Source organism: Nicotiana tomentosiformis, chromosome 7, assembly GCF_000390325.3.
Source record: "Nicotiana tomentosiformis chromosome 7, ASM39032v3, whole genome shotgun sequence".
Taxonomy (NCBI): Eukaryota; Viridiplantae; Streptophyta; class Magnoliopsida; order Solanales; family Solanaceae; genus Nicotiana; species Nicotiana tomentosiformis.
In genome coordinates this window covers 115062642-115069205 of record NC_090818.1, presented here as the reverse complement: position 1 = coordinate 115069205, position 6564 = coordinate 115062642, and positions in this window count along the sequence as shown.

The following is a 6564-nucleotide window of genomic DNA, read 5'->3' as shown; positions in this document are numbered from 1 at the left end:
TTATTTAAATAATACTAAATGATTAATGAGCAAAAAAAATCTAAAAAAGGAGATAATAGAAAAATGCATTTCCTCATCGGTGAGAAGTGCCAATCACCTTCTCTAGCCGTCTTTTTAGTGTTTCAAACTTTGTTTCCGATGGTTGTTTTTTCAAACAAAAAAGCGAATCAAATTTTGTAAATAGAAAGTCTTTGTAACTGTCTTCTCTACTCACATTGGCGGAGGAAATAATAAAATGGTATAGGATTTTATTTTGGTCCTTATTATATATCAAGGGCTCGTTTGGTACGAAGAATAATTGATAATTAATCTAAAATTGTGGTATAATTAATTCCGGAATTAAGATTATAGTATTTTTTTTTATCCTCATAGAAGATAAAAATAACTAATTCTAAAATAACTAATCTCCGATAATTAATCATGTGATAACTTGTTTCCCAACCATACGGCCATGATGTATTCAAAAAGTGTATGGTTTTAGTCCCAACCCTAAAACCTAAACGGTGCAAAGCAAATACACTATTAAACTTAACTTGAAAGAAACTTAACTCCTCTCCCTCTGCTGATTTCTTTCACTGCTTTCTCTCTACTCATCAAATGGCGTCGGATCGACGAGCAACTCACGATTCCGACGGCGATTCCATTTTCGGCTTGATTGAATCGAAGCTCAAACCCGACTCCGTCATCCTCGAAACCTTAAAAATCTTCAAGGCCTCCACTGCCGCCTCCACTTCCGAAACCCTAAACCTCGCCGATGATGGCCTCTCCACCATCCCTTCCCCTCAATTGAAAGAGATGGTTGTTGGTTGTTAAACTTATACCGCATATGGTGATCCGATTAATTGTGCGAAAAATGGAATTTTAGGAGCACGTGTTCCTTGGATTAATGATAGGGTTAGTAATATGCAGAGTTATGCATTATTCATTTTGTTGGTTGAAAAGTATGCTGCTTATGTGAGATTGATACCAAATTGGTATCAAGTTGAATCAATGGAACAATGATTCGAAAATAAGAGAGAATAGAAGAGGAGAGAACCAGAGAAAAGAGATCAGATTTGTATTATGATAATTGAATAAGTTCACTATTACAATCACTCTTATACTAATTGACAATTGAGGGGAATTCAAAAATAACAAATGCATAAAGTGTGACTCGCTTAACTAACTTTCCCGCCAAACTGAAATTTGAAAGAAAAGGCCTAGCTGTCGTTTGAATTCGTCTAATCAGTTGTCCACGCCACTTGCAGTTGATATTAGTGTATCAATAACCCCCCCCCCCCCCAAATGAGAAATGCCCTTGTCCTCAAGAGTGAATGAAGGAAATTTGGTCTTCAAAGCAGCATCAACTTCCCATGTTGCATATGAATTGTCCAGATCCTTTCACTTGACTAAGCATTGAGCAACAACCTTGTTGCCATTCTTGATGAGTCTTTTGGCAAGTATAGCTTCAGGGGATGGACATGAGGGATTGGAAAGATTATGACAGGAGGGTGAATGATTTCAGAAAAAAGTTCATAGCAGAATTTAAGTTGGGAAATATGGAAGGTGAAGTGTATTTGGATTTCTGGAGGTAAGAGCAGTTTGTAGGCAACAGAGCCAACTCTTTCCACATTTGGATAGGGGCCAAAATATCTGGAAGTAAGCTTATGGTATGGAGAAGTAGACAAGGTAGACTACCTGTAGGGTTGGAGCTTAACAACAACCCAATCACCAACAACAAATTGTTTATCAGTTATGTGAGCATTGGCCTGGCTTTGCATCCCCTGTTGTTCTCTAGCCAAATGAAACTTTGCTAGTTGTAATTTAAATTCCCTGATCAAGGCAACTTCTTCAATAGAATCCAAGGAAGAATCCCCAGGAAGATAAGGCAGATGTAATGGAGGAGGATAACCATATAGCAACTTAAAATGGGAAGTTTGAATGGCAGAGTGAGTGCTAGAATTATACCACCATTCTGCTAACCGTAAGAAGGATGACCAATCATAGGGAGTGTCATCACATAAGCATCTTAGATAGGTCTCCAAATATCTATTAAGAACCTCTGTTTGCCCATCAGTTTGAGGATGATAAGCAGTAGAAGTATGCAATGCAACACCATGGTCTGACATGAATTCTTGCCAGAAGGAGCTGATGAAAATAGGATCTCTGTCACCGGTAATTGTGGCAGGAAAGCCATGAAGCTTATAGATGTGATCTAGGAATATAGGCACCAAGGATTGTGCAGAGTAAGGATGAGTAAGGGCAATGAAATGACCATATTTAGTTAGACTATCCACAATGACCCAAATAATAGTTCTGCCCTTGGACTTGGGTAATCCTTCAATGAAGGATATCATTTCTGATTCCTTTCCAATGAAAGTAAGATGGGACCTTTCTGGTGGTAGCATCAATGCTTGAGTGTCCTCCAGCTGGTGTAGAGTGCCATAAGGTCAAGATCTTAGTCCTCAAAGTGTTGTCATTACCAATAACTAGCTTGCCCTTTCTCCTGAGTTGGTTATTAAGCCAAGTGTAATGTTTTTGAGGTGTAGTTTGCAAGGTGCTGATGAGAGCTTGCAGCTCATGATCAGTGTTCCAGCTGTCTTCAATTTCCTTTCATAAATTTTCATGAACTGCAAATATCATCAAGGTCATGAGATCAACACCTGGGACCCTAGATAATGAATCAGCTACCATATTTTCCTTAACCTTTTTATACTGGATTTCAAAGTCAAATGGCAGGAGTTTGACAAGCCATCTGATTTGAGAATCAGTATGTAGCTTCTGCTCCAGGAGATACTTGAGAGATTTTTGATTAGTCCTTACAATAAAATGCTGTCCTAGGAGATAATATGACCACTTAGTCACTGCAAAGACTAAGGCCAACAACTCTCTTTCATAAACCGATAGAATGATATGCCTAGGAGCAAGTCATTTACTAATAAAGGCAATTAGATGATCATTCTGCATAAAGACAACCCCAATACATGTACCACTTGTATTTGTTTCTACTACAAAAGGAATGCCATAGTCAGGTAAAGCCAGTACAGGAGCAGAAGTGAGAGCAATCTTCAGTTCCTTGAAAGCATGTTCTGCAGCTTCAGACCAATGGAAATTATCCTTTTTGAGCAGCTCAGTTAAAGGTCTACTGATGAGTCCATAACCTTTAATAAACTTCCTGTAGTAGCCAGCCAACCCCAGAAAACCTCTCAATTGTTTAACATTGGTAGGAGTAGGTCATTGTTGCACTGCACCAATCTTTTTAGGATCAGTGGAAACACCCTCAACAGAGATGAAATGACCTAAGTATTCCACCCTAGAAACTCCAAAAGCACACTTGGATTGTTTAGCCAACAAGCTGTGTTGCACCATGGTATCAAAGACTTGTTGGAGATGCATAACATGATCTTGCAAGTTGCCACTGTATATCAGAATATCATCAAAGAACACCATGACAAATTTCCTTAAGAAATGCTGAAACAGGTGATTCATTAAGCACTGTAAAGTAGAGGGAGCATTGGTTAGCCCAAAAGGCATTACCAAGTATTCATAGTGGCCCATGTGTGTTTTAAAAGCTGTTTTTGGAATGCCATCCTTCACCATTCTAATCTGGTGATAGCCCGATCTCAAGTCTATTTTAGAGAAAATTATGGCAGCTGCCAATTCATCTAGAAAGTCATCTATGATTGGTATAGGAAATTTATCTTTGATAATACACTGATTCAACTCCTTGTAGTCTATACATAGCCTCCAGGACCCATCTTTTTTGCCTACAAGGACCATAGGGAAAGAAAAGGGACTGTTGCTGTATTGAATGATCCCTCCCTTGTTGTAGCATTTCCTGAACAAGATTTTCTATAATATCTTCTTCTTGGCTGAATACTTGTAGGGCCTAATGTTAACAACTTTAGCTCGTAGTTGCAAGGATATCTGATGATCAAATGGGCCCTGATAGTGGTAGTGAGGTAGGCTCAGCAAAGATCTGAGAGTGCCTTCTAAGTAGGTGCTCGATAGGAGCTGGAATATGATGCTCAATAGCCAAATGAATAGCATTAAGTTGACTACTGTTTGTTGATGTATGCTGAGCTGTGACCACATGTAGCATGAAGAGTTGGACCTCCTCGCCTTTCAGTTTACCTATTGCTTTAGAGTTGAGCACCTTACATTCATCAGTGACACCTTTCAATAAATGGAATTTGCCTTGGTAGTTGAATATCATAGTGAGGTTAGAGTGGTCCATAGTGACAGGCCCCAAGGTCTTCATCCATAAAGCACCCAATACCAAGTCATACTTACCTACTGGAAACACAATCAAATCAGAAGTGAATGTAGTACCCTGCAGGATCCATTCAAATTTCCTCACCACTCTTAAGGTAGCTTCCAAAGTATTATTTCCCAGACTCACATATCCTACCTTAGTAGGGTGAACTGTGCAGCCCAATCTCTTAGCAGACTCTTCATCAATGAAGTTGTGGGTACTTCCACCATCCAATAAAATCTGAATTGGTCGCCTATCACTGTATCCAGTCACATGAATGGTCTGAGCACCCTGCAGCCCATTAAGAGCACACAAGGAAATCATAGGAGTGTCACCTTTAGAATTGGACCATTCTTCTTTAGGTGAGTCACACTCATATTTAGACAAGTCTTCCTCCACCAGTTCTTCCTTAGGGAATTCCTAATTCATAACAAACATTTGCTTGGGAAGATTATATTTATGACCTGGAGTATACTTTTTATCACAGAAATAGCAAAGGCCTTTAGCTCTCCTAGCTTGCATCTCAACAGGAGATATGGTCCTTCTAGTTCTAGGAATGTTGGTAGAGTTTGGTGCTGGTAAGGCTAGTTTGGACATAAGTGCTGGGATAAGGTGGCTAGGTTTTTGTAGAGGTGGTTCATAGGTTGGTTTCCTCACAGGAAAAGAAGAGCCAGCTGAGGGATAGTGTTTGTGAGCTCTGCATTAGCTGCTAAGGTTGCCTCAGCCAACCTAGTTAACCTATAGGTTTTAGAGAGTGTTTGAGGTTCATGCAACTTTACAGGGTTCGCCAATTCTTCCTTCAAACCTCCTAAAAAACAGGAGATAGCTTGACTGACAGATAGATCACATTGAGCAAGCAAACGTGCAAAAGAAAATTGGCATTCCCTCACAGATCTAGTTTGCCTTAATTGTTTCAGTTCTAACATCGGATCTGCAAATTCTTCACCGGATGTTTCCACTAAAGAAGCCAAATATTCTTCCCAATTAAGTGGAAGTACTGAGTCTCTACATTTTAGATATAACTGGTGCCAACCTAATGCCTCATCATCCAAATTCATTGCAACCAAGTCGACCTTTAGGTTATCAAGTGTATTATCAACAATGAAGTATTGTTCATCTCTATACAACCATGTTTTTAGATTTTCCCCATTGAATCGAGGAAATAACAGATTATGCCCACGACCATTGAAATTAGTACGATAAGGGTTAGGACCTAAGATACCTTGTCTCATTTGAGCTACCTGATCTCTATTATTGGAAGTAGATGCACTCTCTCGAGATTGTTGATGTAACTGCACTCCATCAAAGGAGCTTTTGAGTGCACTGACCATCTGAATCATCTCTGTGTGCCTGCGCTTCATATCATCCCTTAAATCCTGTATTTTTTTATCAATTAATACTCGCAAATCCACCTGCTGTGCTGCTAGGCCTTCATACGGCTCTTGTAAATCAGGAATTGGATTCTTAGTGACAACATCTACTGCCTTACGAGGACCCATCGCTTACGCAAGCTCTGATACCAATTGATTCCAAATGGTATCAAGTTGAGTCAATGGAACAGTGGTTCGAAAATAAGAGAGAAAGAGAGAATAGAAGAGGAGAGAACCAGAGAAAGGATATCAGATTTGTATTATGATAATTGCATAAGGTCTCTATTACAATCGCTCTTATTTATACTAATTGACAATTTAGGGGAATTCAAAAATAACAAATGCATAAAGTGTGACTCTCTTAACTAACTTTCCAGCCAAACTGAAATTTGAAAGAAAAAACCTAGCTGTCGTTTGAATTCGTCTAGTCAGCCGCCTAATCAGCTGTCCACGTTACTTGCAGCTGATATTTGTGTATCAGAGGTTGGCTGAAGATCGATTTTATAGACGATTTCCTTGTATACTTGTTAATGTAGAGGGGAAACTAGATGTGGAAACTCAATTGTTTTTGAGGAAGATGAAGATGGAGCTGAATTTGTCTATTTTGGCGTTGGTGGATAGTGATCCACGTGGATTTAAGTATTTTAATGAATCTGACTATTCTGACTAGTTTGAATATCAAATGGCTGGGGATTAGGCCTGGCGATTTGGAAAATATAAGATACGAGAGGAATGTAGGTTTCCTTTGTCTAAACAGGATATTAAGACACTGAAAGAGTTGTTGGATGAGGACTTTGTAAAGAAGAAGTCGGGGTGGGTTGAGGAGTTGAATTTAATGCTAAAGAGTAAGCAAAAGGCCGAGACTGAGGCACTGAGCTCGCGGGGGTTTCAGTTTCTGTCTCAAGTGTATTTGCCTTTGAAGTTGCAAGAGCAAGAGCAGGATTGGCTATGAGGGTTACA